The sequence below is a fragment of the Saccopteryx bilineata genome, chromosome 5 (assembly GCF_036850765.1).
Source record: "Saccopteryx bilineata isolate mSacBil1 chromosome 5, mSacBil1_pri_phased_curated, whole genome shotgun sequence".
NCBI classification, from domain to species: domain Eukaryota; kingdom Metazoa; phylum Chordata; class Mammalia; order Chiroptera; family Emballonuridae; genus Saccopteryx; species Saccopteryx bilineata.
In genome coordinates, this window is record NC_089494.1 from 42,435,188 (window position 1) to 42,449,027 (window position 13,840).

The 13,840-nt window shown below is 34.3% G+C and overlaps 1 pseudogene; it reads right to left on the reverse strand.

Moving 5' to 3' along the window:
• Positions 1-5,448: 5,448 nt before the first annotated feature.
• LOC136306461 (large ribosomal subunit protein uL4-like) lies at positions 5,449-9,706 on the reverse strand (annotated as a pseudogene).
• Between the last annotated feature and the right edge of the window lie 4,134 nt (positions 9,707-13,840).

Consider the following 13,840-nt stretch of genomic DNA (forward strand, 5'->3'; position numbering starts at 1 on the left):
ACTAAATATGGGCACCTTTTACTTTGAGGAAAGCATTACTTCTCTTGTGTTTTCACTTGTGACACAAAGTCTTATATCAGATCAACAAAAAGGATGATTAATACAGTTAAGGAACTTTTTGCATGTAACTATTCAATAACTTGTGTAAGTTTAATTGTGTGGCAGTTGAATGCCATGGGACACAGAAAGAAATATCCAGAAAAATGCAACAGTTAAAGAATCAAGTTCATTTACATGTTAAATGGTTGCTGAACAGCACAAGTTTATTGTGCTTAAAAAAGTACTAAACTATATTAACATTTTGTAAACTTCTTTTGGCAATCTCAGAAATAGTGGAAAGCAAATCCTTCAGATACTTTAGCAGAGTTATAAGAGAACCATATCCTTAGAACCTTATCACAAGACCTCTTCTTTTTTAAAAAACCTAGTATATCTGTTTTCCTGACCAAACTATGACTAAAACATAATATTGATAAACTTGGCTTTAATTATACTCATCATCTGCTCAAAAATAGTAAGGATCTTGAGAAATGGAAGGCATAAGAGAGAAAAAATACAAAAATGTCATTGTTAGGAAATAGAATTAATAAATATTTATTTTAATTTTAATGAATAGTAATATAGAACTTATAGAATTCTGTCTTATCTTTACCTTACAGAGAAAAAATTAAACAGGCAATAAATCATTTCACCAGAAAGCAAGAAAGATGTTTTCTTTGATATCCAGTATTTCCTATGTGACAACAGAAGAGGAGAACTTAGACACAATTTTGAGGCTTGCATCTTAGATTGTTGACAACAGCCTTCTGAGAGAAAATCAGGTGAAAAAAAAACCATATAAATAATTGGAAGTTACCCTGTATAATTTTGAAACTGTATTAAGATTAACAAAAGGACAGAAATAATTTTCATTTCAAATTAAAACTTAGCAAATGTGCATATATTTATAAGTTTTTAAATAACTGTTCTCGACTTTAGAGTCTAAAGGTGTGTAAATGTAATTGCTTTAACTTAGACATCACTTTTTGGTAAAAAATATAAAAATTCATAATTAAATATTAGCCTTGAATTTGAGTAGTAAGTTAGTACCAATAGGGGAGCCCAAAAGTGATAAATTTGGCTTCAGTAATAAGTAGCCTTTTAGTTGTAATGAATAGGAGACATGTAAGGGTTAACAAATAGTTAATTTGCTGGTTGTCTCTCTTAATGGCTTCCTGGCCTTTGAAATGTAGCAAAAGGTTTACCTTTGCAGGAATGTCAGGGAAAACTTACACTGGGGAGGGACCTGACAATTAGGGGAGTTTAAATCATAATAGTTGTTTGTAAAAGCCTAGCCACAGGATTTACTGTGAAAAGTTAAGGCCTAGAAATTAATTAAAACTTTGTTCACCAATATTAAATTTTTACTTTGTATCCTAAGAAAACAGGAAGTTTTGTTTCACAGATAATTCCCAGAGACAGATGGCCCCAGAGGCTCCAGGTCCCAGCTGTTCCTGGGAGACACCTGACCTGGGCTGTCTTGAAGATTTACCAAGGACATCAGATAGGACCATGCTTATTAGAACTGTGCTACAAGAGAAGAACTTACAGAAGAGATGTTTCTGAAGCTGAACCCCCACCTCCTGCACATTGACTAACTGCATGGACTTTTTACTTTTTTTTCTTTTTCCCTGAACAGAATAGTGTTAAGGCAACTTTGTGGACAAGATTTCCCCGCCTTCCAAGGTACCTGTATTTCTGAATTAAAGACACTCCTGTACACTCCGTCAGTCTAGTTTGTCTCTTTTGATTGGCTGTATGTGATGAGATGCCCTGAACTGGTCTGATAACATTACCTATAAGATTGTTTCAAAAAATAACTATGGGATATTTCCAATGACTTTACCAGGGTATTAAAAAAAGTAAAATTTAAGTAATTGGGGTAAAAATATGCATCACAGAGTTTAAGTAAAAGCAAAACTCCAAAAATTGGTTTCATAAAACTAGGTGTTTTTTTTTTTTTATCAGTTATAGAATCAAGTGAAGTGTCAGTGTAATATTGATTTAACATTCTACCTAATACAAAGAAAATGTCATTACTTTTATTTAATTACATTGGTCAATCATGTAAGGAAGATAAATATCCACTCTGCTTCAAGCTGTTTAGAAAGCCATGAGCACAGTGAAAAGAAAGCTTGCTGAGATGATGCATTGAGTTAGCACTCCTATCTTTTATCTGCAGATAATGTTTCTAAACACCATAGAGAGAGTTTCTTGGACACAATACACGTACTTTCACACAGCCTGGAAAAATGTCATCCAGTTTAGCTTCAGATAATTCAAAGTACAATTAGACTCCATGATATAAAGACATTTATAGCTATAGTCTATAATGAAATAAAAACAGGTAAGTTATACAAGCAAGTGTCACTCTCAATTGGAGTCACCATGTTGCAAACAAGTGTATTATGTTTTCTACTAGGTTGAATAGAAAATAACATATTGTTTCAGTATATTTCTTTAAAATCATTATAGCATTTTGACTCATCTATTTAGCCATCTTGATAAAAATGTAGCAATAACTCTGTATTAGTTTGCTTGGGCTGTTATAACAAGGTACCACAAAGTATATGCTTAAACAACTAAAATTTGTTGTCTCAGCATTCTGGCATCTAGAAGTCTGAAAGTAAGGTGCGTTGGCAGGTTTGTTCCCTCTGAGTGCTGTGATAGAAGGATCTGTTCCAGGTGTTCTTGGCTTATAAGTAATTGGCATTAGCCTTGTGTCTGTGTATCCAGATTTTCCTCTTTTTATAAAGACACCACAGCCATATTGGAGTAGGGACTCAACTATGATCTCATCTTAGCTAATTACATCTGTATCAACCCTATTTCTAATTAGTCTCACATTCTGAGGAACTGTGGACTAAAACTTCAAATATAAAAAATTTTGAGAGGAGATCAATTTAACCCATAGCATACTATCTGATGCAGAGTGTAAATAGGATGAATCATAAGATGGAAAAGCATTAACCAGATCACACCATACCAGTATTAAATGCAAATCTTCTATATTGGTTGTTGTTATTTAAATTTTTTTCACATATTTTCCGTGATGTTTTAATAATATTAAAGCAGTCAATGAAGCAGTAAAGGTGGAAGAGAGAATGAAATCAGAGATGAATGAGAAAGAAATAGAATGACAACCCTACACCATAATGCAGTGATAATGCAGCCTCAGCCGGATATATGCTGTGCTAAATCCTTTGTACCTGAGCCTACAGAAAATATGTTTTATGGTGACATTGATATGTCCACATTATGGTTAGTGTCCCAAGTGACACACCTTAGCCAAACATCATCAAAATACACAAGAACCAATTTAATAAAAGCAGGCTAAACAGAAGACATATATTTTCAATTATATTCCAAATGGTCCTAGTGATTGTAAATAGATGCGCTGGAAGAAAAGTTCAAAAATAATCTTTTAAAAATAGCTCCTCTTAACCTGAACCATTATTTCAAAAGCCTCTAGCTACTTAGTGTTTCATAATGACTAAAATGAAAGACCCAAGATACCTTTATCTTTGACAAATCAATAATGCTTTAAGAAAATCAACACCTGTGACTTATGGAGGTGGTTGATTCAATACAAGTCTGCACCTTAAAAACCACATTAAGTATTTATATTTTACAGTTGCATATAAATCATTGTGATTTGGCAGTGTATTCTTATTAAAAGTTCATTTGTGAAAATTGTATGCTGCCATCTTTTCTGCTTCTACAACACTCAGGGGAAAAGCTTTTGTGTTTCCTGGAAGAGATCATACGTATATAAATAACCTTTTAAAAAATAAATCATTTAGGAAATGCAGCTTAGAAACTTAAGTGTATTTTGTACTCGAATTGTAAAGCTATAAAATATAAATTAATGCTGATTTAGTACATAAAATTAAAAATTGTTCTTAGTGTTCTTAAAGATTAAATTAAAAAAAAAACCTTGTGCCTGACCTGTGGTGGCGCAGTGGATGGAGCGTCAACCTGGAAATGCTGAGGTCGCCGGTTCGAAACCCTGGGCTTGCCTGGTCAAGGCACATATGGGAGTTGATGCTTCCAGCTCCTCCCCCCTTCTCTCTCTCTCTCTCTCCTCTCTCTCTCTCTCTCTCCTCTCTAAAATGAATAAATAAATAAAAAATACATTAAAAAAAAAAAAACCTTGCAAAATGGCACCTTGAGTAAAAAATAAGAATTTCCTCACAGAATACAGGTCATTAAAATTAGTGCATTAAAGTTGTTCCTTCTAGCTGTGGGTCTATGGGCATAAAAAATTGAATCATTTTTAAAGGTAGCCAAAAAAATATATCTTATTAAAAAGCTTATTATGGGAAAATGCATTCAGAAATTAAATGACATAAAATGAGGACATGTTATTGCAAATATCACCAAGACATTAAAAACATATGGTTACAAATAAATTCTAACATTGCCTAAATCACTATGCTCCAAACAAACAGTATAAGGCTGGTGGTTGTCGCCATGCAGATTCGCATTGAATTTGGGGCTGATGGTAAAGCAACTGTGGAGCCAGAAAACAGTGACTAAACCAATTTATTGGAAGCTCGCAAAGACAGGCAAGTCAATAGACGAAAGGAAAAGAAAAAAAAACAAAGGACTTGCTTTTCACAGTGGAGGAGAAGAGATCAGGAAACAAAACGTACCTCTTGGTGGCGGGATGATCTGATCTCATTGCCCTTTGGGTAAGCACTTATATCCTTACAATAGTGTTGTCATGTGCTCATGCACTAATTGCACAAAGGGCTTGCAGCCCGTAAACCTGCGAGCAAGCCTAACACAGCTGTTTTCCTCACAAATTGTATTATAATTCTTTGAGTCATTACAATCCTGAAAGAAAGATATATTTCCTTAGAAAATTTAAGACAATATGATAATATATGTATCATAACACTGAATATAATTAAATTAACATAATAGGTAAATAAAAACCTATGATGTTTTGGTTCTTTTATTTTATTATTATTTTGTTCTGTTTTGTTTTTTGTTTGTTAGTGTTTGTGAAAGTGAAAAAAGTAATTTACCACACACTGGAGATCACTATAATAACAAGTTCTTATTTATTTATTTATTTATTTATTTATTTATTTATTTATTTGGTGATTAGGAGTGGGGGGGGGTAGTGCACCAGACTCTTGCCTGTGCCCTAACCAGGAACCCCACAGCAATACTTATCAGAAGCTGACGCTTAGACTAACTGAGTTGGACTCAGCACCTAGGTGCTGGAACCCATCAAACCACTGGCTGCAAGAGATGAAGAGAGAGAGAAGGGGGAGAGAGAGGGAGAGAGAGCAGATGATTGCTTCTCCTGTGTGCCCAGACCGGGGATTGAACTTGGGACTTCTGCACACCAGGCAATGCTCTATCCACTAAACAAATTGGCCACAGCCTCATTATCTTTTAATATGGGTTTAGCTTAAACATAATTCTTGAGTTTTTCAGTGGATTCTTTTTCAGGACTCTGCAATGAATCTTCTTGTATGTTGCTCGTAGGGATCTTTGAGTCTTTGGGATTTTCAAGATTTTGCTCAGGTCTACATTGAGCATCTTATGCATACGAAGGTTGTAGTACTCTTGAGGGAGGCAGCTTTATGCCAAGTTTCATACAGATCATCTGACATGCAGAAAACATTTTTAGTCCAAATGCAGAAACAGCCCACATGCCTCCAGGAACAAGTATCAAAATATTCAGTTCGCTTACATTACACAGAGTAATTCCAGGGATATTTCTTCTAAAGGCTTTGATAATATCATTGTCTTCATCATAGGTGATGAAAGGTCCATTGCTCTGGATACAACAACAGTTTCTGTTTTCCCTTGCCAGCTCTCATTCGCTTATAGGCATAGACTATTTTGATATAACTATAGGCCTTAGGATTCTTAAAAAGCAAAACAGCTTCCTTGGTCTTCTTATAGACTTAAACTTAGTCTCCAGCTATCAAAAGAAGTTCAGGAACTTCCTCAGTATGATGACCTTTAGACATGACTAGTGCTGGTAATGTTGAGGCAGCCAGGGCAGAGCCAATGTCCTATCCCTGCTATGTTGTCTTCACTCTGCAGTACCAACAATCCCAGGTTTTGGTTGGTGCAAACTTGCAGCCACCACAGCACACATTTCTAAAAGCACCTTGGCCAGCATGATAAGTTCCATCATCTCAAGCTCTTGGAATTTGAGCCACAGATCTGCCAGCATCCCACGACTCAGTAGTGCTTTGATGACCTGCCAATTCATAAACAGCATAAGGCTGTCTGTTGTTTTTGCACAAGTTGTTGTGAAAAGATCTTGCAACATTTGATGGAATGGGGACTTTGAACATAGCAGGCCAAGTGACGTTTTTGCCAGGTGGTTCTTTTTTTGGAGTACACGGATGTCAGTGGATGAGCATGGACCGTGGCCTGGAGAAGAGAAAGTCACACATTTCTCAACCCAGTGGTCCCTGCAGAAAAAAGAAGTCTACCTTCTTCTTTTAAATGGAGAAAGGCCATGTAATAATTGTAAAACCAATGATAGTTTAAAATCACCCTTATAATTTCTCTGAAATAACTGATTCAGGCAATATGATAAAAACTAAAATTTGAAAAGGTGATGAAGACAGGCTAATTACAAGGTGCTGGAGTACCATCATTACTTTATTTAGTAATTATAAATGAAAAAGACTTTATTTTTACAGCGGAAAAGTCTAGAAGTTGCAACCTTAACTGGATAATTAAAAATCACATAAAATGAGGAATGTTTGGCATTCTATATAACATGATATAAAGCTACTGTAAAAGTTACAGTATGCTCTATAAAACCTCCTTTTGAAATTTTCAATTCCAATCTATTTCAAACCATAAGAACTGAGTTTTAATTTATTTGTAATTAATTTAGCTTAATTTCTTTTTAGAATGAACATTTGAGCTTGAGCTGACAGACTATGTAGCTAATCTAATGCACAAATAAATGTGCATATACATCAGAGAGAGAAAAAAGAGAGAGAGAGAGAGAGAAGGGGAAAAGAGTATATGTGTTCAAAGAAGTAGAAACCACTTTACTTACAAAAAATTTCAAATTAGAAAAAAAAATTATTTTCAAGGAAGTAAAACATGGCCAGTTTGATTGAAGTAAAAAAAAATAAACAAAAAATCCCCCACAAAACAAGACAAAAAAACCTGTGGGGAGCCTGACCTCTGGTGGCGCAGTGGATAAAGTGTCAACCTGGGAACACTGAGGTTACCGGTTCAAAACCCTGCCCTTGTCTGGTCAAGGCATATATGGGAGTTGATGCTTTCTGTTCCTCCCCCTTTCTCTCTCTCTCTCTCTCTCTCTCTCTCTCTCTCTCTCTCTCTCTCTTTCTCTTTCTCTCCCTCCCTCCTCTCTAAAATGAATAAATAAAAAAAAATCCTGTGGGGAAAGTGCAAGATAAGTCTCTTGAAGGAAAAGAACAGACTATAGATCAAAGAGTGACTTTTAGACAATGTTGCATATCACTCTAATTGTAATGTGAAAAATAATCAGAGGGCTAAATGAAATTTGGTCTCAGTATATATATTAAACATATCTCTTTATGTGATACATTGATATCTTGGAGTCTTGCTGACACAAGGGACGGTCTGTCCCAGGTTTTGCTAATTCCTAGAGATAGCAGACAGCTCACCTGGGAGCATACCTTTCCAACTAACTGGACACTCATACACAACCACCTTTTTTTTTGTGTGTGTGTGTGACAGAGACAGAGAGACAGAGGGACAGATAGGGACAGACAGACAGGAAGGGAGAGAGATGAGAAGCATCAATTCTTCATTGTAGCTCCTTTGCTTTTCATTGATTGCTTTCACATATGTGCCATGATGGGGGGGGGTGCTATAGCAGACCAAGTGACCCCTTGCTCAAGCCAGCGACCTTGGGCTCAATCAGGTGAGCTTTGCTCAAACCAGATGAGCCCACTCTCAAGCTGGCAACCTTGGGGTCTCTAACCTGGGTCCTCTTCTTCCCAGTCTGATGCTCTATCCACTGCACCACCGCCTGGTCAGGCCAGCCACCTTTTTAAATCAGGCTCTCAAAGGGCTCTCACAATGGGACCACTACTCGTTGTCCTTATCAACCAGAGTTGGGTACTAGAAAAATAGAAACAGGCCCTATATCCCAGAGCCCAAATTATCAAAGTAAACCTACTTAGCCTATTTACACTGGATTCCCCATCCCTTCCTTCTAAAACCCAAATAAGGGCTCTTATCCATATTTTCTTCTAGCTCCCAATTCCCTATGCAAACTGACCAACACTGCTTCCCCATATAATACTGCATGGTGCAGTGTGGAAACTATGAGTAACAGTTTTTTCAGTGACAATTACCTCCTCATATGTCAGTTCCATTATATCCAAATAGTAATAAAACCTACCTTTTAAAATAGCATTAAATCCTGGAACAAGAGGATATTAGTGAAAAACAGTGAAAAATGAAAAAAAAAGTGTTTGTTTAACAAATTGCATCTTACTAATGTTAATTCATTAATTTTGACAAAGGTGTCATTCTATAGGATATTAAAAATGGAGAAATCTAGCTGAACAATATTCAAAAACTTTCTAAACTTTTCTGTAAATCTAAAATATCACAAGATAAAATATTTAGTAGAAACAACTTTATGCATAAAAAAGGCAAGAGTGGATGTCAAAGTAGCAATCAGGGACTGTAACAACAACACAAAAAAGAGAAAAATTAGCTTGAATTCCTAGAGGATTAATTCAATCTAAATATTCTTTGTCAACTTTATACTTCTTGCTCTTCTCCATAGAGGAGGGTTATCAAATCACTCAGTTGGTGGACAACCATTGGTTTATACTAATAGCTTGATGAGAGCTCATTAAAGCAGAGAGAATTGATTTCTTTTTGTTTTCTTCCCCTTGGACAACTTTGAGGCAAGTCCATTATTGTATTTACCCTGGAAACTCAAAATTTTTCCCCAGTAACATGTCCGAGGTCTGCTTGGCTAACAGCCTGAAACCATATTATTCAAACTGGGGTGTAACTATATAAAAGACGATATATTTCCATCAGCCTGATACATATATCTATCTCTTAGTAGATTGCAAACTCAGATGTAGGATACAGGCATCATATACTAGCTTCTTCAACTTCAGAATAAAATCAGAAAGATATACTATCCTAGTAATTCAATTTTAGTTTCTTATATCCATTTAAACCTGAAATGTCAGAATTAGTCCTTGCTGGAGTAATAGTTGTTGAGCTTTCAATTTACTAAGAAAACACTTCATCCTTTACCTCCACCAACACTCCAGAAGTGGTTTTCATGAAGAAAAAATGAAAGAGTATTTCTCCATTTAGCTTAATTTGTTTTTGTGAGTTTTTACCTGCTTTGTATTGAGTGAGGAATAGTAGAAATATTCCCACAAAGTTGCAGTAAGATTTGGGCAAGAGGGTAGGGAGTTTTTGTTATCACCCTTCATCTGCAAATTTTGACTAAATATTTTTTTTCTTATTTAAGAAAAAAAGACTATTCAAACCATTAAATATGGAATATAAACCAATCTTCTTTCAAGCAGCCCATTAATTTATCAATGTTTTCAGATATTTTCTTTCCTAAACTTCTCTCACCTTTATTTTCTCCAATTTTATTAATAACTGACACATCATGGTATAAGTTTAAGCAGCACAGCATGATGGTTTGATTTATATATACTGTGAAATGATTCCACAATAGATTCAACTAACATCCATCTTCTTATAGATATGATAAAAAAAAGAAAAATAAAAAAATCTGAGGACATCCTTAGTACTTCATTGTCGTAGTACTGGAATTTTGTATCTTTTGACCACCTTTTTAAACTTTTAACTCCTTGACCTGAAAACAACATCAACAGAATTCATAAACTTTATACTTGTAGGTCTATCCTCCTTCACATTTAGGCTATTGCTGTTACAATTTAGATTTTTTTAATTGTGTAGCTAACAGATTATTATAGTTATTTTTACTATGTTTTTTTAACTTTTAAAATAGAGTTGTAAATAGAGTATGCACCCTTACTACTATATTGCAGAATCTAGCTGTGACTATATTTACAATTACCAGTTAGATTCACAATACATTTTATGTTTTTATGATGTTAATTAGCATTCTTTTACTTCCATTCACAGAACTCTCTTTAACATTTTTTGTAAGGTAAGGCTGGTGGTAATTAATTTCCTCAGCTTTTATTCCTTCAGGAAAGTCTTTATCCTTTCTTTGTTTCTGAAAGATTTCTCTAGGTATTTTGTTTTACGATTTTCAATATATCATTCCTTTCTCTTAGTCTAAAAAGTTTATGTTGAGAAATTCATTGATAGTCTTATGAGGGTTCTCTTGTATATAACTTGTCTCTTTCTCTTACTGCTTTTAAGATTTTCTATTTGTCTCTGACTTTAGACAATTTATTAATGATATATCCCAGTGTAACCCTATTCAAGTTCAATATATTTAAGGTCCTTTGGGTCACATAGATTTAAATGTTCAGTTTCTCACCAGATTTGGAAAGAATTCAGCCATTACTATTTTAAATAAGCATACTCTCTGACCTTTTCTTTCTCTTCTCCTTCTGGAATGTTCAAAATTCAGAATTTTTTGTTTCTTTTCATTGTGTCTTATATTTTCCATATACTTTCATTACTCTTTCTCATTCTTTTCTTTTTTGTTCCTTTGGGTAATTTCCAATGTCTTATCCTTTGGTCACTGAGTCTTTCTTTTCTACGGTTGATCTACTTTTAAAACTCTTTATTAAATGCTTTATTTTATTAATTTTAGTTTTTAACTCTAGAAAACTTTTTTGTTTGTTTGTTTTTGTTACTATATTCTTGTTGAACATCTTATTTTGTTCATGCATGGTTTTTCTAATTTTGGTTAGTTGTCTGTGTGTTTTCTTGCGGTTTATAAAACTTCCTGGAGAAGATTATTCTGAATTCTTTGTCTGTCAGATTTCACATCTCCATTTATTTAGGGTCAATTCCTGGTGCTTTATTAGTTTCCTTTGAATATGACATCTTTGAAGGTGTCATATTTCCTTGATTTTTTTATACTTTTATCCTTATGTTGTTACCTGTTTATGTGAACAATTTGGTTTCTCTTCTAGATTTCACAGATTTGTTTGCAGAGACAGTTCATCAGGCTGCTAAGTTTGGATTTCTGGGTGTGTTTATTGGCAATGTCCTTAGGCAGGTGGGACTGGCTACTATGGGCTATTTTGGAGTGTGGGAACTGGTCTGCCTTGGAGGATAAAGATGAGGTGGTGTGCACTGGCTGAGAACAGTTGAATAGTATTGTTGTCTTAGTTTTCAACCAAAATGAGGCTATAGGATGGAATCTGTGGTTGTCTGCATGTTCTAGTCAAGCTTGCTACAGATGGTTAGGACTGGGTATTGTATTTGGTAGTACATGGGGCTATGCATTAGATTCCCTGACCTGGCAGGGCATCAGGATAGTATCCAGTGCCTGCATAGCTCATTATTTGGAGACTCAGGCTAGAGTGTTCACTGAATTCTCTGGTCAGGTGAGGCCATTGCTTTTTCTCTAAAGATGGGAAAGGCCATGGGTTGTGCTCTCTTTTAAGTGGTACTGTGCAGGGGCTAGGGACTTTGAAAAGTGAGAAGAATTATACCTATCTTCTTATCACAACACACCTTTACAATCTTTTAATATATATTTGTTGCTTCTATTTATGAAGGATATAAGCATTATCAGGGCTAATATCCTTGACATAGATGTAGTAATGTTATTTAAAAAGTTAATAATTATCAATTTTTAAAGTCTCCATAAAAAGGAATCTTAGAAAGTAAATGATGCACCATATTCCTTTAGGTTTTAAATTCAAATTTCAAACTTGAATTATTTCTTTAGAAAAGGGGAATAGTTGTCTTACAGGGATATAATAAGTGCTTTCTTATCTTCACTGTACAGAAATACCTAATACAGTATATCCCTGCTTACCAGTCTTATGAAATATGTAACTCAGCATGCTTTTTGATTTTATGATTTATCTCATTGTAGTCCAGCTACAAATTTATACATTAGGAAGGCAAATAATTAAGCAGATATCATTTTTCAGCTGTTACTTTTGTAATATCTTTACTTCCTTTTAATGAAATTACATTTAAAAATGTTCTCTTCAAAAAAATCTGGTTAAGACATAATCATTCAAGTTTATTTCACAGAGCACTCAAGCACTACTTCAATTTAAAAAATAATTATGTTGTATGAGAAGTGAACATATTGAATGTTCTTCACAGAAAATCCTGCTGGAAAGAGAAGTAATTGAATTGAATTTTGTCATCTAATAGCCATGTCCAGGTATCTTTTCTACAACACTGTTTATCTGTATGCATTAATTTATACTTAAGATCACAATTTGATTTACTTTACCTTCCAAATTAAACTGCTATGTCCTTAAGTATTATTAAGAAAAAGTTTATTTGTATTTCATATTTTCCAGCTGTGCGATACGCTGAACATAAACTATTGTAAGTATAAGAATCTAAAATGGTATTTTTACTAAAAAATATCTAGGAATTTTCTTGACCTCCTAGATTTAATCAAATCTTTCTTTACTGACATAGAATCATGTACTTTTCTTTCAGTACGTTTATTACACCAGCAAATTGACATAATTTTTTTGTTTATTCATTTTAGAGAGGAGAGGGACAGACAGAGAGAAAGAGAGAGGAGAGACAGAGAGAGAGAGAGAAGGGGGGGAGGAGCTGGAAGCATCAACTCCCATATGTGCCTTGACCAGGCAAGCCCAGGGTTTCGAACTGGCGACCTCAGGATTTCCAGGTCGACGCTTTATCCACTGCACCACCACAGGTCGACATCATTTTTTATAATTGTTTAATATCTCCCCTATCCCAGATTATAAACTCCACTATGATAAAGATTACATTTGTATAAGTACTTTGTTCCCAATAATGTTATACCTAGTATATGAGAGATGTTCCAAAAAAAGTTGTTGAATAAATGAATGCATGATTTAGAGACTATTTTTTAAAATGTGCTTTTATAATTTAATAAAATTCTAAAATATTTAATGCATATCTGACAAAGTACAAAACTTTCACATAAAGAATCATTTAATGTCACTATCACTGCATGCTTCCTTGATTTGACCCTAGTTAGAAACAAAACTGAAAAAAAACTTCATAATAATAACAGTAGTAAACATTTACGTGGTGCTTAGTATTATTAAACGCTTTGAAATTTAATATGCATATTACAAACTTTAAATTTTCTATTTCTTACAAATTTATAAGATTAGAATTCTAGTAGTAATTTAACTGATGCATAAACTGATAGTTGGGTTAATTTTCCTACGGTTAAACAACTAGTGATTTAAATTGAAACTCAAAATATTTGACTCAAAAACTAAACTTTTCTAATCCACTATAATCTATTGGCCCTCTAAATAAACTGAAACAGAATATTTTAAGAGTTTTTTATTCAAATTTCTTGTTATCTATCTTAATTTCTATCTTTCATATTTAGATTCATTTTCCAACATTTTTTTATGAATTTTTAAGGTTTTTTTTTTATATTTTATTTATTTATTTTTATTAAAGAGAGAGGAGAGAAAGAGAGAGAGAAAGAAATAGAGAAAGAGAGGGAGAGACAGAGAACAGGGGTAGGAGCTGGAAGCATCAACTCTCATATGTGCCTTGACCAGGCAAGCCCGGGGTTTCGAACCGGCAACCTCAGCATTCCAGGTCGACACTTTATCCACTGCGCCACCACAGGTCAGGCTTCCAACATTTTATTTTTAACTTTTTTATTTGG